This window comes from Haematobia irritans, chromosome 1 (assembly GCF_050003625.1).
Source record: "Haematobia irritans isolate KBUSLIRL chromosome 1, ASM5000362v1, whole genome shotgun sequence".
NCBI classification, from domain to species: domain Eukaryota; kingdom Metazoa; phylum Arthropoda; class Insecta; order Diptera; family Muscidae; genus Haematobia; species Haematobia irritans.
In genome coordinates, this window is record NC_134397.1 from 12,615,670 (window position 1) to 12,639,456 (window position 23,787).

Consider the following 23,787-nt stretch of genomic DNA (forward strand, 5'->3'; position numbering starts at 1 on the left):
TTCATTTCGTACAATGGCATGGCAAATGCCTTTGCATGCAAAATAGAAAGTGAAATTTTTTGTATTGTAAAATGTAATCATAATTGCAGATGCTCCAACCACCAATCGAGAGAAAAAAATCCCAGACCACGGACATTGTCAATAGAAAAACCTTGCGAGGGAAGAGGCCTACCTTTTGCAGATAAACTGAAGCTGAGGTTGAAAAGTTCATTGCTTGAAAATCTTCTCGAAGGTAAAACCAGACAAACAAGCTATCATCAATTGTTGTTTAATATTCACCACAAAACCCGCAAAACTCCATCCATTCATTAGTTACATTTATGGTCCCATGTCATGGGATATCTATTTATGAGTAATAGCCTTAAGCGGGGGAAAATTTAAAATTTTATATAAACAAAATTTATTTCAAAATAATTGAACAAATGTCCACCTGTTGTTTGTTGTTTATGAAAAAAAGATGAATCGTTTATTTTTGGCAATAAGGAAGATACGTAGAAAAACCCCTTACAATTACAATATAAAAGTGAGATGATGCTCAAGTCGGACGGGGCGGGATAAATAATAACCTACATGTAATTGAAGCTTCTGACCAAATGAATAGTATTGCTTTAAATTAGGCTTTATCCTTCATTTTATCTATGATCTTTTGAAATATTTCATTTCAAATAAAACCTCCCTGGGATTGGAACTTAAAAACAGACAGTTTGTAGCTAAAGTCTTTCGTTTATTGTTATCGCATGGATAAGAACAGATAAATTCGGTGTTTTTTTATCAAATTTTAGCCTTAAAGCCAATTACTTGGCATCAAACCAGCAGTGATGGTAGGAGGTCCGATAATACTTAGCGTCAGCCGGAGAGACGCAATTATCAATTTACTATACTGTAGTACATTGTCGTAAATGACAAAGAGTTTTGTGTTTTTTGCTTGTCGAAACACGTCCCTCCCCCAATATTCTACTTAGAAAAATGTGAAAATAGCAAAATCGGCCTGTAATTATATTATTAGAGCTTTGTAAGATACCTCGCGAAAACCGAGATTTGATTATGGGAATTACTTTGGTTGCGGTAACACTTGCCGATCGCAAGACATCTTAAAACTTCTTAACATCGTCTTCTAAATAGCAAGTTAGCCCATATGGGGCCCATATGCCCATATATGTACTTAAAATTATTCTTTTTAACGATGTTTAGGTGACTCTAAAGGGTGATACGGTCAAAATTTGGTCAAGGGAAAACGCGTGTAAATCGGTGAAATCGTTTATTTAAAAAATCAAATTAAATTTCTTTTTCAAGTTCAATTAGTATAAAATTCATGAAAAATATTCAGTTAAGCTTTCGCTTTTCCAAATCCGAATTGCCGGGCCTCACGCTTGACACCTGCCATCAGATTTTGTACAGCCACCTTGTCCACCTTCTTCGCCGCAGAAAGCCAGTTTGCCTTGAACTGCTGCTCGTCCTTAGCAGTTTTTTGGTCTTCTTTAGGTTCCGCTTGACAATAGCCCAGTATTTCTCAATTGGGAGGAGCTCTGGCGTGTTGGGAGGATTCTTGTCCTTGGGAACCACCTGCACGTTGTTGGCGGCGTACCACTCCATGGCCTTTTTAGCGTAATGGCAAGATGCCAAATCCGGCCAAAACAGTACGGAACAACCGTGTTTCTTCAGGAAAGGCAGCAGACGTTTATTCAAAGACTCTTTCAGGTAAATTTCTTGGTTGACAGTCCCGGAAGCTATGAAAATGCTGCTTTTCAAGCCACAGGTACACATGGCTTGCCAAACCAGATATTTCTTTGCGAACTTTGACAGTTTTATGTGCTTGAAAATATCTGCTACCTTTCCCCTTCCTTTTGCCGTATAAAACTCCTGTCCCGGAAGCTGCTGTAGTCGGCTTTGACGTAGGTTTCGTCGTCCATTACCACGCAGTCAAACTTGGTAAGCATCGTCGTGTACAGCCTCCGGGATCGCGCTTTGGCCGTCGTATTTTGTTTATCATCGCGATTTGGAGTCACTACCTTCTTGTAAGTCCGGCTCGTTTTTTGGCTCGATGCACTGTTGTAGACGATACACCCAGCTTATTTGCGGCATCTCGGAGAGAGAGGTTAGGGTTTCGCTTGGAACTACCGGCAACTCTCTTTGTTGTCTCAGCGGCTTCCAGTTTTCGATTTCCCCCCGATCCAGACTTCCTGGCTGTCGACAAACGTTCCCCAAACACTTTAATTACATTTGTAACGGTTGATTTGGCAACTTTTAGCGATTTTTCCAGCTTTGCGTGCGAGTAGATCGGATTTTCGCGTTGCGCGAGCAAAATTTTGATACGCTGCTCTTCTTGCTTGGACGGCATTTTGACAACTGAAGAGTGAATTCCAAAATAAAAATAGGAGTAACATTCTACACACACACACACCTTCAAAATGAGGGATGTTCAGGTTTTTTAAATGCAAAATTGAAAGAAATACGTCAAGTTTATATTGACCAAATTTTTACCGTATCACCCTTTAGTTTGTGTTTTATTCAAAATCAACATCGGCCCTTGAAATGTTAACCTCCCTTTACTTGTCGAAAAGTGAACTTTTTGATTCTCATTAAAATCCCTATCACAACACCATTGCCTCCAAGGAGCAGTGTTGCCAGGTTAGGGGGTTTCCCCCAAATTTAGGGGGTTTTTTCACGTTTAGGGGGATTTTTAGGGGTAACATTTATTTAGGGGGATTTTTGGGGGTAAAAAAATATCTTAGACCTTATGAAGTGGAGCAATTCTCAAGCATATTCGGAACAATTCTGGCATGAATTATGAGACAACAAGATGAGGGAAGTAAACAAGAAGATCCTAAATACAAGCAAGTATGCAATAGCATTATTTTCGTTATCTTTTTTAAAAGCTTCTGTTGAAAGGGCATTTTTAAAATTAGCCACAATTAAAAACAATAATATGTTAACTTAGCAGCTGAAAGCATTTTTAGAGTAAGCCTGCTTTTTAAATTGATATACATATTGTATTATTACATCCGAAAAAAAAATAATTTCTTCAGGGACGAAATTTTAAACAAACAAAATTGTCTTTTGTTATAAAGTATTTTCTTAAAGAACTAATTTTATTTTTTATTTACTTCAAAAGAATATTTTTTAGCATCAAACGAAAACTTAGTTTGTCTAAGATTTCGTTTCTCAGAAAAGAAAACTCTTTTTTCAGTATATATATTTGTGTTAAATTTAATTTTGAAAGTGTATCACAACAGGACTTTTTCACGAAATTTGGGATCATTTTTGTACTTTTACATTTTAAATTTTTTGGGGGTTTTTGAAAAAAGCCTAGACCAATTTAGGGGTTTTTTTCTTAAGATTTGGGGGGAAGAATCAAAAATCGCCTGGCAACACTGCCAAGGAGGCCTGTAAAATAGGCATCCATAATATTAAAACTGATCTTTATATAGGTAACAAAGAAATGAATTAACCACAGGTGATTTTAAATTTTCGCCAATAAGGATTCATATTTGGCTTTGCAAACAGAACTGCAACTAATATTTAATTAAACTAAACATTAAGTTATAAAGTTTTTTTTTACGATAATTATTCATGTTCGTGGGAAATATGTATTAACTACCATAAACAAGTTACTTCCTATTTAAATGATTTTCTAGAAAAAAAGCAACCATAACTCCCATAGATTAATCATCGTGCAAAGATTAACTGCGATATAGTTTTTATGATCCAATGCAAGCCATCAAATATTATTGTTCTACACAACAGCCCTTACGTTAATTACTACGTTTCTTCAATCATTCCATCAAAGCAACGAGTTTAATCAACACTTTTCTAAATTGCAATTTACTTCTTCTAGCAGAGATTTTATTCCTGAATACACAATAAGTAAGGAGAATCTTGCAAAAGAAAAATATTAGAATTTTAAATAGACTTGGCAAAGCATAAAATAATGGCCATCAATACCATGTCTTCCATGCCTAGTATATGGGATACTATGGTTGCATATCTAGCAAAAATTAATGGATTTTAGTCTAATGGGCATGCAAACCATAAGTCTTCCATAAATGCAAACACACATACACACACACACATAGATTTACTTTATGCATGTGTAATGTGAACCTTAAAAACTCTGTTGGCATTTCCTCTCGAAATTATTAGGGTCCATTGGGAAAGCATTGATGTTTTCTTCGCCTTGGCTTCATTACTTCTGCTGCTGCCACCATTTATTATTATGGCCAGCAATTAAGGCACATTAGTTGTTGGCTTTTCGTCTCTCTAAAAATGTTACCAAAAGATGCCGCCACCGCTGCCAAGTTTTTATACTCCACAATTTGGAATTTTTGCGAGATGAATGTCGGTATATGGATGTGGAGTGTTTTGAATGAGTTCGAATATGACTTGGATGGTTGCATTTGCAAACATTTGAGCCCTTAATTAACAGCATACGATTTTTTTTTACTAGATTTACTTGAATGCAAACATTCTTAAAAAGACAGTGGTTGTTATAAACAAAAACAAAACCAACACACTTATCACAATGGACTGAATAGTCTAAGTGAGCCTGAAATTTAATCGGGCTGCCACTTTAACCTTAACCACACTAATAGAAAAAATTTCATTTCATAATAGTGAACGGACGTTGTCAAAATGAAACGGAAACGTTCACAAAATATCAAAACGGAATGTTCACGATTTCGTCCACGGGCGTTCACGATTTCATGAACGGCATTCGGTGCAATGTGCTAAGGCGACTGTTAACACGTATCGTGCAGGCAACACAGGTTCGAGTCACGTAACCATTACGTTTTCAGATCATGAACGCTGTTTGTTGTTTTGACAACGTATGGTGTCATTTTTACGTTGTCATATTGACCTCAGTTTGACAACACATGTGTGTTGATTCACTTTCATGAACGGATCGTTTCGAAATGACCCCGCCGTTCATGATTTTTTCTATGGGTGCAATGTCTGCAGTATTTTTAAAACGAAAGACTTAAGCAACGAACTTTTGTTCTAATTAATTTTTATTATCCAAGGCCAGAGGAAAATACCAATAGACAGTTTTTTTATTTTGAAATGTTTTAATATTCTTCAACCATGTAAATAGTATTTTATTATTTACACCGATCGCTTCAAAATATATAATGGGTCAACCCAGCCTTCAATACCCATCCGTCAATACGTTTTTTCAAAAATTTTTGTTTCTCAAGAGAGGGTTGGAATTTGTTATTTGGTCTTCATTAAATTTTGAACAGGACATATTTTCGGCATAAGGATGAGGGACATTGTATATTGAAAAAGGACTAAATTAAAACATTCAAGGTAGCTCGCACGAAGTGTTACCAGGTGTTACACTGGTATATGTGTCAAGCGTTGAAATATTAAAACATTGTCAGACCACCAATTTATTATATTTTGCATAGTTAATTCCAAGAAAAAGGACTCAGTTGATATTACAAACCGAGACAAAGTGAATAGGGCAAATATAGAGTATCCTTCCCAGTACATGAAAAAATTTTGTCAAAATGTTGTACACTTGTCAAAATGTCACCTCAGGAACTCGTTTATTATTTCCTCACAATTTTACTTATGGACATTTAAAGAGAACCGGCAAGAGGAGACCTCTCTTATTAAAATATTTATTTATTACTTAATTTATTATAATTATTTATAACTTATTATACGGGCACTAGCAACTAGAGGCTATCAGCCTAGAAAAGTCGATAATTTATTAAAATTTTAAAAATTGACTTTATATTTTTTAAAACCCGAAGTTTATTTCTTTTGTATTTGGAAGCCTCATTTATGATAATAATTTGGGATAGATCCCGTTTAACAGAAGATTTTTGTTTGGATCCCTATTTTTTTATTATCAACTTTGTCTTAAAATTAAAAAAGATTTGTTAGAGCAGACTGTAGTTAAAATCCCTGATAATCGTTATGAAAGCCTAGAGCCTTTTTTAATTATCTTAATAATATTCCATCTTCTAACCTTTTTAACCACTGTCGTTCGCTTTTTTTCTATCAGCAATGAAGCCTTTCTGAGCAATGGTGATGACGATGCATCATCATATAATGGCCAATGAACGAAATAGCATTATGGCCAGCATTCTTAGAAAACAATTTTCAAAAGCTGCCAATTGAGTTGTTCACTTCATATCATCATATTACCCACTTACATTCGTCATAGGCGAAATTTTAGAGGAGCCCATCCAAAGCCGCAAAAGAAGCCGCACTACAACCTCACTTATAATGTTCTGTAGTTCCTGTTTGAAACAAAAAAAACATAAAAATAGTTAAAGATATGTTTGCATTGTGTGGTGTGGCCTTTGGTAACTACCAATCAGTAAGAAGTCAAGAAACAATGCCAAAGTGGCCTTAGTGGTAATAAAAAAAATCCCTTTGGTAAGGTTTTTTTTCTAAAGGTGCGTTAACTTCGAGGTATGGGGTATTAGAACAAGTAAAACAAAATAATATTCCTTTTGAAATTTATGTCTGAGATCCATTTTTAGGTCTTATTAACGAATGGAGGATATTTTTTCTAGATCTAGAAGTAGAATTTGCCCATATGGAGGTTATATCAAAGAATGGATTGGAACTATATGCCACGTTAGATGCGAAATATCAAGCAGAGCAGACCTAATCGGTCTATGGATTTCCATCAATACATAGACCGATATGATATTAAAGATTACACAACCTAAATTTTAGGATGCCAAATTTATAAAATATTAAGGACAAAATTCTTAAAAAAAACGAAATTTTAATTATAATTTTTGCTTCAAAAAAAATTTTTACTAAATTTAGATCACAAATTTTGGAAATTTGCGTCCCTCCATTAAAGTCACATGTCTTGGATCTAAAGCAAATTTTCTTTTAAATAAAGAAACTTTTAAATAAATCTTCTTTAAATTAACTGAAACATTCAATCTTTAAATTAATTATAAAAACACTTCAAATATAGGCTAAGACTTATTTTGAGGATCTTGTATGATTGGTTTAAAGTTTTTGTTTGGAACTAAGAAAATATTTTTTTTTTATTTTAAAGTATCCGTTATAATTTGGATTTTTAAACTGGCATTTATTTGTACGTAAATAGCTTTATTAACATACCGCGAAAAGAGCATGAAAATTCTATAATATCCTAATTGTAATTTTATGGATCCTACACTGAAAAAAACAGTGAACCCACCAGGAAAGAAAATTTTAGTTAATTTAAGAAATATAGATTAATTTTAGAAAATTTTAACTAAACTGTATTAGAAACTCAGATGTCACGCCGATTTCACAAAAAGAAGAACATAATTTTCGACAAATTCAAGAAAATTTATTAGACAAAATTATTATTTCTCACTTAATAAAGAAAATTGCGTAGTTTGAAGGAAAACATTGGATTTCAAAGCACTAAACAAATGTCTTTAGAGCCATACGAAGTTCATGATGGGCGCATTATTGGTAAAATTTACAAATATTTTAAGGAATTCTAAACTATATTGTGGGTGACACGAAATTAGTTCATCTTTATATTTCACTTCTGTATAATTTTTTCCTCTTTTTAGTTAAATTAACGTAGGCAAAAAATTATTAAAGTCATGACAACTTTCTTAAAACGTAATAATTCCATGAACTAAAATAGAATTAAATCGGCTTTAGTGAAATATAGGGTTCATTTTTTTAGTGTACATTTAAAGCCAGATAGGTCGTTAAAATATGTGTTTATTTTAAAGAACCCGCATCAGAATCAATACCAAAATCCTTAAGGGAAGGTCAAAATCTTTGCATCCAAATAATTTTTTTTTTTGGTGTATACTATTAGGATTCTAGAGAAGCATCAGCTTTTAAATGTCAACATTTTAGAAAATCATCTTCTACAGGCTGGGCCTCCAAGCTACAATGGTCTCCACAATTATTTTTGAACCCAGTGGGCGAAATAAAAATAAGTTACCCGGCACCAAACCTCGAGAATACGGGTGAAGAAGTTCATGGTTATGTTAGACCAATTAGGCGGGATGTGACAACCGGTGCATAATAATGAAAAGGACTTATTTCAGGTTTTCTTTAGTCGATATCGAATTGACCCCTTTTTCAAGTAATTGCTGTGGAACACACCTTGAAATTGGCAGAAAACGGTGGTCATCACCTCTCCGGTCGATGGCATAATCTTCGCTATATACCAGTTCCCATGTTTCGTCTACTGTCGCGAACGATGCACGAAGATCATGCCATCGTGGTGCAATGGTTAGCATGCCCGCCTTGCATACACAAGGTCGTGGGTTCGATTCCTGTTTCGACCGAACACCAAAAAGTTTTTCAGTTCATCCCACCTCAGTAATGCTGGTGACATTTCTGAGGGTTTCAAAGCTTCTCTAAGTGGTTTCACTGCAATGTGGAAGGCCGTTCGGACTCGATTATAAAAAGGAGGTCCCTTGTCATTGAGCTTAAGATGCACAGAAAAAAATTTCTGTATTTAAACGAACGTTAAATTTAACTTATTTTTATTGAAAAAAAAATTATTTGCTTGTAGTTAAATTTTATTACTTTTATCGAAATTTTCCACAGCTTAATGAAATCTTACTTTTTTTTTTAAGTATGTCTCAAACATTTTATGAACTAAACGTGAGTATATAGTTCAATGGCCGTACACATAAGTTCAATATGAACTAAAACAAATGAAAATTTTCGTACGATTCCCAAAAATAGTAAGAATGAACTACTGTATGATTAAAATGGCCATGATTTGGCGCCAATGATTTTCTTCTTTACTTTTAGTTAATTTTTTCTTCTATGATGATGTAATTTCGTGAACTGCAGTTAAAAAGTACAACAGGACATTAAAATTTCCAAGTTTTAACAACGCTTTGCGGAAATCTCAAAAGGTGGAGTAAAATTTAGTTCAAATTTCGTGCGTGGTAGTTCAGTTCACTTTTTTTCGGTGTAGAATCGGGCAGCACTCAGTGATAAGAGAGCAGTTCATCAATGTGATATCACAATGGATTGAATAGTCTAAGTGAGCCTGATACATCAGGCTGCCACCTAACCTAACATAACCTAAGATCATGCTTTAACAGAATCAAACACTGCTCTAAAATGGTCGAACGTCAGACCATTTTAAAGGGCTTACCTACCGAAGTCAGTAAACGTGCAAACGATCTCACGATTTTTTTCACTCTTCCTGATCGAATTTGTTTTAGTGTAGCTTCCAAAAAACAATCAATATTACTATGTTCCAATTTTTGTCGAAACCATAAACTCTCCCGCTCGCTCTAGGTGTTTTAATCAGAATCAAGAAGTCGTCTTCATAAAATTTGGAAAATCATCTTTTCTAGTTTTCAACTTTTGCGGAATTTGAAAAAGCCAATATCAGACAGTGAAGTTACCCAAGTACTTATCTAACTACCCCTCATAGGCTCATAAGTAATAAAAATTAAAGTTTAAATTAAACTTTGGCAACCTGATATTTTGCCACAAAAATCTATGCCCTTCACCATATCACAAATAATCAGTAGAGATATGCCACTTAATATGCGCTCCAGACAAACTTTCAATATACCAGAGAACCAATTTGCTTGAATAATGCTGTTAATTTGACATTAGCAATTGCTAATGTATTTTCCTCGTGATTTCTGATGATAAACTCAAAATGGAGTCTCACAATTATATCAATCTTCTGCATAGTTTAGCACTTAATTTCAACGAATTGATGGCATTGAGGAGAAATACTTAAGCTACAAGCAAGGGAACTTTTGTCGTCATAGTGGCTTTCCTCTCGTATTTAAACATCCAACCAAATACTGACTAACATCAACGTCTTGTTTGTTTTTTATACACAGGCCAACGTAGCAGTCTCATGTAACGAGCTACACAAGTTCCTTATGGCGCGTTGTTGGAGAGTGATTGGTGGTCAGCAGCCAAAGAAAACAAAATCGAAAGCTAATCAATGGATCCTAGTGACGGACATCGCCTATTGGAATTACTTTTGGTCTCCCCTCAAGGCAGTTTTGCCACTTGCCACATTTGGCACGTTTCTCGTCGCCATTGTCCTCCTCACCATCATGATGATCATCTGGCAGGTATAGTTATAGCTATGTCTATAACTACATACATCGTAAATGTGTGTGTGTGTATGTATGTTGATGTGTTATGTGCAACATAAAATGAGAGCGAAAGCTGTCTGAATAACAAGTATGCAAATATGCCTATGTACACACCTACAGTCATTGGTATATTGTATTAATTCTAGATACTAGAGCATACAATGAACATCGAAAAGTTGTCATTTAGTCTTTTTCAAAATTCTGAGTCAATGTTTTCGTCTTTTTTACATTTCGAATTTTATCATCGCACCTTTAGATTTTTGATCAATATTCATTATGAAAATTTGTATAGTCAACTTTTCGGGTTTTTTATACCCTCACCCATAGGGTGTATTAACTTTTTCATTCCGTTTGTAACACATCGAAATATTGCTCTAAAACCCCATAAAGTATATATATTCTGGGTCGTGGTGAAATTCTGAGTCGATCTAAGCATGTCCGTCCGTCCGTCTGTTGAGATCACGCTAACTTCCGAACGAAACAAGCTTTCGACTTGAAACTTGGCGCAAGTAGTTGTTATTGATGTAGGTCGGATGGTATTGCAAATGGGCCATATGGGTCCACATTTACGTATAGCCCCCATATAAACGGCTTGCGGAGCCTCTAAGAAAAGCAAATTTCATCCAATTCGGTTGAAATTTGGTACGTGGTGTTAGTATATGGTCTCTAACATCCAAGCAGGAATTGGTCCATATCGGTCCATAATTATATAGCCCCCATATAAACCGATCCCCAGATTTGACCTTCTGTGCCTTTTGGAGATGCAAAATTCATCTGATCTGACCGAAATTTGACACATTGTGGTAGTATATGGCCGCTAACAATCATGCCAAACTAGCACTATATCGGTCTATAGTTAACAGGTTGGCTGATAAGTCCCCGGTCTGACACATAGATGGCGTCGCTAGTATTAAATGCATATTATTTTTATATAGTACCGATTCGTTTCAAAATTTGACGTCTGTAAGTCAATTAGTTTGTAAAATAGAGCGTCTTTTGTGCAGCAACTTTTGTTATTGTGAAAAAAATGGAAAAAAAGAATTTCGTGTTTTGATAAAAAACTGTTTTCTGAAGGGGAAAAATACGGTGGAAGCAAAAACTTGGCTTGATAATGAGTTTCCGGACGCTGCCCCAGGGAAATCAACAATAATTGATTGGTATGCAAAATGCAAGCGTGGTGAAATGAGCACGGAGGACGGTGAACGCAGTGGACGCCCGAAAGAGGTGGTTACCGACGGCGCGAGCTCACATTTGACCAGAAACAACAACGTGTTGATGATTCTGAGTGGTGTTTGCAGCTGTTAACTCATAATACAGACGAGTTTTTCCGTCGATATGTGACAATGGATGAAACATGGCTCCATCACTACACTCCTGAGTTCAATTGACAGTCGGCTGAGTGGACAGCGACCGGTGAACCGTCTCCGAAGCGTGGAAAGACTCAAAAGTCCGCTGGCAAAGTAATGGCTTCTGTTTTTTGGGATGCGCATGGAATAATTTTTATCGATTATCTAGAGAAGGGAAAAACCATCAACAGTGACTATTATATGGCGTTATTGGAGCGTTTGAAGGTCGAAATCGCGGCAAACGGCCCCATATGAGGAAGAAAAAAGTGTTGTTCCACCAAGACAATGCACCGTGCCACAAGTCATTGAGAACGATGGCAAAAATTCATGAATTGGGCTTCGAATTGCTTCCCCACCCACCGTATTCTCCAGATCTGGTCCCCAGCGAGTTTTTCTTGTTCTCAGACCTCAAAAGAATGCTTGCAGAGAAAAATTTGGCTGCAATAAAGAGGTGATCGCCGAAACTGAGGCCTATTTTGAGGCAAACCCGAAGGAGTACTACCAAAATGGTATCAAAAAATTGGAAGGTCGTTATAATCGTTGTATCGCTCTTGATCTATGTTGAATAATAAAAACGAATTTTGACAAAAAAAATGTGTTTTTCTTTGTTAGACCGGGGACTTATCAGCCAACCTGTTATATATAGCCTTCAGATAAACCGATCCTCAAAAATTGGTCCATATCGGTTCATAATTGTACAAAGCACCCATATAAAGCGACCCCCATATTTCGATTCTGGCTCCCTAATTACCGCGCAAAGTCCATATCGGTTCGTAATTATTTGCAGACTTACATATTTTTGTTTTTTTGTCTAATATACAGTGCTGTTCAAAACATTTGCAACTAACCCTACCATGAACTTAATCTAGGTATATCTCCCATATTAATAACTTTTTTTGTTTCTCTTCCACTTAAAAAATAATCGTTATGGAGTGATATTTCCAAATTCTAATTGGGTAAATGAATGGGCTATTATTAAAAATTGATATTTCATGACAGGCAAAGAATCGTATGATTCAACCTGTTCAAAACATTTGCAACTACCTAGCACCCTGCAATATTTTCTTCTTTAAGGGTATTATTTTTTGTATTTTTTACCTGAAATAGTTATAAGGACCTATAAGAAGATGGATTAAATGTACAAAAATGGTATTGTATGAATATCGTTAAGTTCATTGCTCAATTTGGTCATAAACTGATCGCCATAGGCCTTAATGCCCCATTTTTAAATAATACGATAAAATTACCGGCAATATGTTAAGCATAATCAACATAATAAGAAGCAAAATATCGATGATTTTAAAGTTAGGGTATCACAAAAATGAATTTCGGAGAGTACCATATGCAAAAACCAACTGCGTCTCGAGTTTTAAACAGTGGATACCCCAAAACTATATACTGGAGTAGAAGAAAACCTAAGACTAGGCCAAAATAAAATCATATAATCAAAAGAACTATGCAACAATTCAATCAAACATCATCTAAAGAACTCAAAAATTAAATTCTCTACCATCTACCATTAGGGTAACGAGGTAGAGCATTAGAAGTCGTAGTGTCATTATAACTAGGTTAGCGCGCCTTCAATTTTCACAAAAATACCTTAAATGACCACAGGAGCAGTGGATATGTGCTATATTTACCTACGACTCCAAATTTAACTTGCATAATAAACCTAATGAAAAAATATTTTTCCAATTTTATTTTTAATATTCGCCAAAACCTACAAAATTTTCTTTATTCTAAGCACATCTCAAAAATTTTCAGAGTACAATTTTCGAAGATAATACAAAAAAGGTCAAGAACGAAATAAATTTTTGGGAAAATTCTCAAAAAAAAAAATTACCAATGAACTAAAACGTATTTAAAATTGCAATGACACCAAGTCAATGATTTTTTGCTTTACTTTTAGTTCATTTTTGCTTATGTGAAAAGATTTGTAAATTTTCTTTATTTCAGTAGAGTCCCTACGGGAAATTGGTGCAAATTGCTACTGACGGACATATCACAGGACTGGTACTTATTGGATTGGATTTATTGAAATACGATTATCAGAATAATCTATTGTTCAACATAGTTCCAAAGTTTTTCACTTCTGATGCGATTCTTGCTAAAAAGGAAACAGATACCCAATAGTTTGTCCAAGACTGGTTCATGAGTATAGGGTGCTGCTACTAAATTGTCGCAGGACGTGTCCTTTGTAATGAGTCCAAGACGTGTCCTAAAGTGTATATTTACCCCGTCAATGACAAACTCATGTTAAAGTGACCGGTCCCTTCCACACGTTTTGACTAAAACTGGGACTGGTCCAAACACACCAGAGACTAATCCTGTACCGGTCCTGTGGACGGTCCATTTCCCGTAGGGGTGTTTTTAAAAAAAATGACATAAAATTTAGTTAAATTTTCTCCCGAAGTAGTTCAGTTTTCCCAATAACATTTTACTTTTTTCTGTGTACACTCAAAAAAAAAGTGAACAATCTATTTCAAAAGCCAATTTAACTTTATTCAGAATTATAATTTTTGGAGAAAGTTTTTTTTACTCCAATAATTTTTTGCGTACGTTAGTTAATTGAACTATAAAATCATACACAAATGAAGTACACAGAAAAAAAATTCCGTAGTTAAACTAACGCTAAATTTAACTTGTTTTTATGGGAAAACAAATTATTTGCTAGTAGTTAAGTTTTATTATTTTTTTCGAAATATTCCACAGCTTAATGAAGTATGTCTCTTTTTTAAGTATGTCTCAAAAATTTTATGAACTCAACGTGGGTATAAAGTTCAATGACCGAACACATAAGTTCAATATGAACTAAAGCAAAAGAAGATTTTCGTACGATTCCCAAAAATATTAAGAATGAACTAAATTATGGTTAAAATGGTTATGATTTGGCACCAATGATTTTCTTCTTTACTTTTATTCAATTTTTTCTTCTATGAGAGGATGTAATTTCTTGAACTGCAAATAAAAAGTACAACATTGCATTCAATTTTCCTGGTTTTAACAAAGCTTTATGGAAATCTCAAAATGTGGAGTAAAATTTAGTTCAATTTTCGTACGAAATAGTTCTTTTTCCCTATAAAACAGTTCACTTTTTTTTCGGTGTATTTCATTCTTTCTTTAAATTCATAAATTTTACTACAAATTCGTAGCTGATTGCCTAAGTAGCTAATGCTAGATTTTTTCTCTATTATTCTTATATTTACTATAAGTTTAATAAATAAATAAATAAATAATAAATAAATAAATAAATACTACAAATTCGCATGACACTAAACATATTCTTTGATCAGCAATTTTGATCTCCAATTTTTCCTTCAAACTACAACATTTTCTTTAACAACCCAGCAAACAAATTGGAAGTTCTTCCAAAGGAACAACTTTAAAAGCACTTCCAGAAGATGCACTCCCAATGATGTTCTTTATTTTAACTACCCAGGAAGTTCTTTTAATGCAATTTTTTATAACTTGGTTTTTTTCATACTTTTAATAGGTAATTTTAATTTTGTTTATTTCAAATAGTTTAAAAACAGAGTAAGAATTCATAAAATGGTACAAATCATTTAAAGTTTGTCGAAAAAAATGCTAAATCCAATCTAAAAAAATTGTGAATTTTTGAAAATATTTGAGGTCAAACGTTCCGGCAATCGTTAGAATCCATTCAAAAATTATAAAAAATTATAAAAATTATGTATTTGACAAAATATCACAGAATTTGTTATTTTACATCCAAAACATTGAATTCGGATCACACCTAAAGAAGTGATGCAAATTCAGTGCAACGGCTGTTGAAATGGAGGACTTCCATCCTATGACAATCCCATATAAAATTCATCGCTTCTGCGTCAATTATGCACCACTTCCGGATCCAAAAAGAACATTTTCATAACTTTTTTGGCGACACTTTTTTTGCTGGGAAGTGAAAAAAAAATTAATTATGTCTAATAAATTTTCTTGAATTTGTAGAAAAATATTTACTTATTTTTGTGATATTGGCGTGATGCCAGCGTTTGTAATACTGTTTAGTTCATTTTTTTTTTAAATAATCTAAATTTTCTACCATGGTGGGTTCACCTCACTCGCATGTAGTTCAATTAATATAGCACGACCACTTAGTGGTGTATCAGACTTTCAACTTTTGCTCATTTTTCTATAACTGCTTCCAATTCAATGGCCATGATCTGTTTCACCCAAGAGTTGAGTTATGGTCAAACGTTGGAAAAAAAATTGTTTAAATACTTGTTTCTTTTCTTATTGATATTATGATTCTTTAAAGCAAGTTTTCTTATACACATTGACAAATTATTCCTGCCATAACGGCGGCCTCATCAGACGCATATATAGTAATCTTGTAATGGGGGTTTTTTTGCACCTACCATTACTGGTGGATAATGAAAATTGCAAAATATTGAAAGTGCAAGTAAAAGCGACAGCACAAACAGAAAGAGTGGTAGCAACAACCTGATGAAACTATGATGAAATATTTTTACCAATTTTTTGTTTAATTTTTCATACGCACAAAAAAAGTAATTCCATAAAATATGAATAGTAATGTTAAAGTTAATTAAAGATTTATGAAAAATGACGAAAATAATAAAAACATATATGATTATAAAATCAATGACCTACCAACTCTTACTTGATTTCAAACGAAAAACTTAGGGCATAAACTTGAGTCTAGAGATAGTGCAAGTCAATAACAAATGTCTTAATGTTAACAAAATTTCTTTCAAACATAAATAATACAAAAATAAATAATGAATATGTTAATGCGATATATTACGAACAATTAGCTTCTTCAATGTCAACTTCTTATGGCTTGCACAATATACCTCTGAAGCTAGAATAAGCTGCACAATCGACTGATAGGCCTAGTGGGTGGCTTTTATAAAGATGAAAATGAAAAAAGTCACACACATGGAGGACGACTTCGTAACCCTATTCTACCAATTGGACCGTCGAGGCGGGAGGTCAGATTCGGTGGACTCCCAGCAAAAAAATTTGGAAGTTCTTCCAAAGGCACAACTTCAAAAGCACTTCCAGAAGATGCACTCGCAATGATGTTCTTCATTTTAACTTCCCAGGAAGTTCTTTTAATTCAATTTTTATAACTTGGGAATTTTTAATGAGAAATTTTAACTTTTTGTACCCTTCACCATTACTGTGGTACAGGGTATAATAAGTTTGTGCATTTGTATGTAACGCCAAGAAATATTGATCATAGACCCATCTTTTAGTATACCGATGTAATTTTGTATATGTAATTTTGTGCACAAAGTACAGCTCGCAATTTAAGTCCGATCGTCCTCAAATTTGGCATAGGTCCGTTTCTTGGGACAGAGACAATCGCTATTGGTTTTGGAAAAAATCGGTTCAGATTTAGATATAGTTGCCATATATATTTATCCCCGATTTGGTCATAGTTAGCGTGTTTATCAACCGATTTTCTTGAAATACCGTACATCCAAATATTTTATGAATCTCGAAAATCTTGCAAAATATCAGCCAAATCGGTTCAGATTTAGATATAGCTCCCATATATATCTTTCGTCCGATTTAGACTCATATGACCACAGAGGCCAAAGTTTACTACCGATCTTCGTGATATTTTGCACAGAGGGTAGAATTGTCATTCTACCAATGCTTGGTAAATTTGATTGAAATCGGTTCAGATTTAGATATGGCTCCCATATATATCTTCCGTCCGATTTGAATTCATATGACCAGGGGGGCCAAAGTTATACTCCCATTTACGTGAAATTTCGCTTAGATAGTAGAATTATTATTCTAACTATATGTTACATGTTAAATTTAGTCAAAATCGGTTCAGATTATATATAGCTCCCATATATACGTACACCAGAGTTGCGGAAATATGGTATACTGTTATACATTTTAGACCCATTTTCAATGGAAGTTTCCTCCAATTAACTGGATAGCGTTAGCCGATTTAAATTTTAATTCTAGAGATTTTGTAGAAGTAAAAAAATTGTCTCCTTTATATAGCTTCCAGCAAATGTGAAGTAGTTGAGATGGTAACACAAATTTTGGCCTACATAGGGGTGAAGGGTATAATATAGTCGGCCCCGCCCGACTTTAGACTTTACTTACTTGTTTTTGTTTCAAATAGGTTAAAAACAGAGTAAGTATTCATAAAATGGTACAAATCATTTAAATTTTGTCGAAAAAAATGCTAAATCCAATCTGCAAAAAATGTGAATTTTTGAAAATATTTGAGGTCAAACTTTTCCGACAAGTGTTAGAGAATACATTAAAAATTGTAAAAAATTATAAAATGATTTATTTGATAAAATATCACAGAATTTTTTAATTTACATCCAAAACATTGAATTCGGATCACACCTCAAGAAGTGCTGCACATTCAGTGCAACGGCTGTTCAAATGGAGGACTTCCGTCCTATGACAAGCCCATTCATCGCTTCTGCGTCAATTTTGCACCACTTCCGGATCCAAAAAGAACATTTTCATAACTATTTTGGCGACGCTTTGTTTGCTGGGTTGTAGTAAAAAAAGAGGATTTCCTTCTACAACAGAGTTTTTTCAATTCGCCATCGAATCAATCGATGTGGACCACACCTTGTGATTGGCAGAAAACGGTGCTCATCGTCTCTCCGGTCGATGGCATAATCTTCGCTATATACCAAATCCTATGTTTTGTCTACGAAACATTGCAGAAACTCCATCTAATCATGCTTAAACAGCGTAAAACACGCCTTCAAAATGGTCTCACGGTCGTGTTTCCTTTCCGAAGCGAGCAAACGCGTCAAACACTGCTCCAAATACAATTTACGCGGTAAAATCTGCCGTCACTCGGAGATTATGGACTTTTATCACTTCATTCTTCTGGGCGAATTTGTTGTTATTGTAGCCTCCAAAAACAACAATCAAAAACGAAACGATATTAGTACTCTGTTCCCGTTTTTCTGGAATCCGTGAATACTCCAGCTTGCACTAGAAGTCGTCCATCGACCTTCATTTGGAAAATTCAACTTTTGTAATTTTCAACATTTGCGAAATTCGAAAAGTATACATTTTATATTTTTATACCCTCCACCATAGGATGGGGGGTATATTAACTTTGTCATTCCGTTTGTAAGACATCGAAATATTGCTCTAAGACCCCATAAAGTATATATATTCTGGGTCGTGGTGAAATTCTGAGTCGATCTGAGCATGTCCGTCCGTCCGTCCGTCTGTTGAAATCACGCTAATTTCCGAACGAAACAAGCTATCGACTTGAAACTTGGCACAAGTAGTTATTATTGATGTAGGTCGGATGGTATTGGCAATGGGCCATATCGGTCCACTTTTACGTATAGCCCCAATATAAACGGACCTCAAAATCTAATTTGCGAGGCCTCTAAGAGAAGCAAATTTCATCCGATCCGGCTGAAATTTGGTACATGGTGTTAGTATATGGTCACTAACAACCATGCAAAAATTGGTCCACATCGGTCCATAATTATATATAGCCCCTGTATAAACCGACCCCCCGATTTGGCTTGCGAGGCCTCTAAAAGAAGCAAATTTTATCCGATCCGGCTGAAATTTGGTACATGGTGTTAGTATATGGTCTGTAACAACCATGCAAAAATTGGTCCACATCGGTCCATAATTATATATAGCCCCCATATAAACCGATCCCCCGATTTGGCTTGCGAGGCCTCTAAGAGAAGCAAATTTCATCCCACCCGGCTGAAATTTGGTACAGGGTGTTAGTATATGGTCTGTAACAACCATGCAAAAATTGGTCCACATCGGTCCATAATTATATATAGCCCCCATATAAACCGATCACCAGATTTGACCTCCGGAGCCTCTTGGAAGACCAAAATTCATCTGATTCAGTTGAAATTTGGTACGTGGTGTTAATATATGGCCTCAAACTCCCATGCAAAAATTGGTCGAAATCGGTCCATAATTATATATAGGCCCCATATAAACCGATCCCCAGATTTGACCTCCAGAGCCCCTTGGAAAAGCAAAATTCTTCCCATTCGGTTGAAATTTGGTACGTGATGTTAGTATATGGTATCCAACAACCATGCAGGAATTGGTTCCTATCAGCCCATAATTATATATAGCTCCCATATAAACCGATCCCCAGATTTGACCTCCGGTGCCTTTTGAAGAAGCAAAATTCATCCGATCTGCTCGAAATTTGGTACGTGGTGATCGTATATGATATTTAACAAACATGCCAAAAGTGATCCATATCAGTCCATAAACATATATAGCCCCATATAAACCGAATCCGAGATTTGGTTTTGGAGCCTCTTGGAGGAGCAAATTTCATTCGAGTGAGTTGAAATTTGGTACATTGTGCTAGTATATGGTCGTTAACAACCATGCCTAACTAGGTCCATATCGGTCTATAGTTACATATATCCCTCAGATAAATCGATTTCCAATCACACAAAAATTGGTCCATATCGAGGTCATAATTGTATATAGCCCCCATATGAGCGACCCCCATATTTCAATTCTGACTCTCTACGTACCGTGCCAAAAGTCCATATCGATTCGTAATTATTTGTAGACTTAACTATACATAACTGTTTTGTATTATATATACCACGTATGGACTAACTCACAATTTAGAAAACGATGTTAAAAAGTTTTAAGATACCACAACCCAAGTATTTCGATTGTGGATGACAGTCTTTCGTAGAAGTTTCTACGCAAACCATGGTAGAGGGTACATAAGATTCGGCCTGGCCGAACTTACGGTCGTATATACTTGATTTATTTTCAACATTTTTTAATTTCAAAAATTTTTAAATTACCAAAGTTTTTTTTTTTTAATTTCGAATTTTCCATTAAGAGTCATTTGGTCGATTTTGTCCAATACCAAAAGTCCATTAGTCGATTTTCGAAAACTCAAAGGTCGATTTATCGACATTAAGGATTAAGAAAAGTCGACTGTTCGACATTTTGACAAAAAGCTGATAAGTCGAAAGGATGATTTTCTATTTTCAAACGAAAGACTTAGGGCATAAACTTAAGTCTATAAATAATGCAAGACAATAACAAATGTCTATTGATTAAGTAGATCTTTGAAATACTTACAATTATAAATAATGCACATGTTAATGTGTTATATTATGAACAATTAACTAACAATTATGTCTATATCAATTTGTATCACTTGAACATCAGACCATGCCTGGCAAATGAGACTAATAAGCATCTGTGGATTGCGTGCTGCCTGGGTTTAAAATTCAATTGAATAACGAAAGTGTTGAATGAGTAATTGAATGAACACAACGATCTTGCAATGATCCCAGATATTCTATGACTGATTCATATAAATTGTGCCATTGAATATGCCAGACACTCTTATAGGCCTTTTGGCAAAAGAGAAAATACTAAAATAAAATTAAGGTAATAAAGGTGACTCTAATAGCTTTTGGGGGACAAGCAATAATGCAACATTTGGTTGATTAGGCTTCATGGATATTGAGAAATGAGACCATGCTGCATGCTTTATTATTGAACATTTTTTCTTCTTTTACTTATGGTTGAAATGTTTCTCTTCTCGTCACATAGATAGGTTGAATCGCAACAATCACCCAAAAAAAAATAACTGGGTTAAAATTATTTCAAGCGAAAATTTTGTACACATGTCTGTTGCATTTAATACCTTAAACCTTTCAATGTAGCTTAATATAAAGGCCAATTCGTTTATGTGGTGGCCATATGCACCTGATAGTAAGGAAACAACCGCAACAGCAGCAGGCTAGGGCTGATGTTGCCTGGCTAACTAACTAAGTGACTGACAAGTGATGAAAGTTGAACATGAGGTACCACATACAAAAAACCTAAACAAAATGAGAAGGTTGAAAAATAAAATCACCTTAACATGATTTGTTTGGGGTGAATGTTGACACATTAAAAAATTTAAGAAAGTAAAACGACATAAATGCAATTATTTTGAAGAAATTCAAATGATATACAATGAAACATGAAAATCGGGTGAATTGGAGTAAAGGAAAAACTATAGATATGTTTGTTAGTTATTTGACATATTGGGGGCAAAATATATTCTTTATAGCTTAGAGTAATTGATTGTTATAAATTATAGCAATTTCCTAGAGTAATGTTATTACATTGGAAGTTTTATGTTGGAGTCATAAGAGCTTTCAATCATTTAAATAGTAAAGTTCGTGTCTTAAGTCTTTCGTTTTTACATGCTATACCAAAGGATGAGAGATGTATGAAGTGGGTTATTGTATTTATATCACTTATTCGTAGTTGTATCATGCCAAAAGAAACATCATAGATTTTTGAGACCAGATTTACGTTGACTACACGCAAAAATATAATTTTGTAATAATTAAACGAAATTTTAGACAAACAAATATGGTTTGACATTTGCTTTTCGCTGTAAGGAAGTTTGTTTGGAAGAAAACAATTTCATAAAGACTAACTCATCGTTTCTGGCTAACTACATCTTCCCTGACATCTTTCTCACTTCCACGAGGTGTTTTAGTTCTTTGCACCTTTTTTCTGTAATGCAAACAATGTAGAAGAAATTATTCGAATTAATATTTTTTTTAAAGTTTACCTTTCGCCTGGACGGGGAATTGAACTGCGGACCATACAGTTTTTAAGCCAACACACTATCCACTGACAACAGACAATTATCGCTATAGCAATCAGCGCACAAGCAACACAAACATTCGAAGAAAAGAAACTTAATTTAAGAGAAACATACATTTAGTTGGCCATCATGGAGCAATGGTTGGATGCCCGGTTCAATCCATGTTTATACCCTCCACCATAGGATGGAGAGTATATTAACTTTGTCATTCCGTTTGTAACTCATCAAAATATTTCTCTAATACCCCATAAAATATAAATATTCTGGGTCGTGGTGAAATTCTGAGTCGATCTAAGCATGTCCGTCTGTCCGTCCGTAGGTTGAAATCGCGCTAACTTCCGAACGAACAAGCGATCGACTTGAAACTTGACACAAGTAGTTGTTATTGATGTAGGTCGGAAGGTATTGCAAATGGGTCATATTGGTCCACTTTTACGTATAGCCCCATATAAACGGACCACAGATTTGGCTTACGGAACCTCTAAGGGAAGCATATTTAATCCGATATGGCTGAAATTTGGTACGTGGTGTTAGTATATGGTCTCTAAAAACCATGCAAAAATTGGTCCATATCGGTGCATATTTATATCGCCCCCATATAATCCGATCCCCAGATTTAAACTCCGGAGCCTCTTAGAGTAGTAAAATTCTTCCGATCCAGTTGAAATTTGGTACGTGGTGTAAGTATATGGTCTCTAATAACCATGCAAAAACTGGTCCATATCGGTCCATAATTATATATGGCCCCCAATAAACCGATACCCAGATTTGAACTCCGGAGCCTCTTGGAGGAGCACAATTCATTCGATCCGGTTGAAATTTGGTACGTGGTGTTAGTATATGGTCTCTAATAACCATGCAAAAATTGGTCCATATCGGTCCATGATTATATACAGCCCCAATATAAACCGATCCCCAGATTTGAACTCCGGAGCCTCTTGGAGGAGCACAATTCATTCGATCCGGATGAAATTTGGAACGTGGTGTTAGTATATGGTCTCTAATAACCATGCAAAAATTGGTCCATATCAGTCCATAATTATATATGGCCCCCATATAAACCGATACCCAGATTTGAACTCCGGAGCCTCTTAGAGTAGTAAAATTCATCCGATCCGGTTGAAATTTGGTACGTGGTGTTAGTATAGGGTCTCTAATAACCATGCAAATATTGGTCCATATTTATATATAGCCCCCATATAAACCGGTCCCCAGATTTGACCTTCGGAGCATCTTGGAGGAGCAAAATTCATCCGATCCGGTTGAAATTTGGTACATTGCGCTAGTATATGGCCGTTAACAGCCATGCAAAAATTGGTCCATATCGGTCTATAGTTATATATAGCCGATCGCCAATCACACAAAAATTGGTCCATATCGATAAAAATAATCTACCAAAATTTTATTTCTATAGAAAATTTTGTCAAAATTCTATTACTATAGAAAATTTTGTCAAAATTTGATATCTATAGAAAATTTTGTCAACATTTTATTTCTATAGAAAATTTTGTCAAAATTTTATTTCTATAGAAAATTTTGTCAAAATATTATTTCTATACAAAATTTTGTCAAAATTTTATTTCTATAGACAATTTTGTCAAACGTAATTTAATTTAATCGGACTTTTGTTTTTTTTTTTTTTTTTTAAATATACAACGTATGGACTAACTTATAATTAAAATGACGGTGTTAAGAAGTTTTAAGATACCTTGCCATAGGCAAGTGTTACCGCAACCCAAGT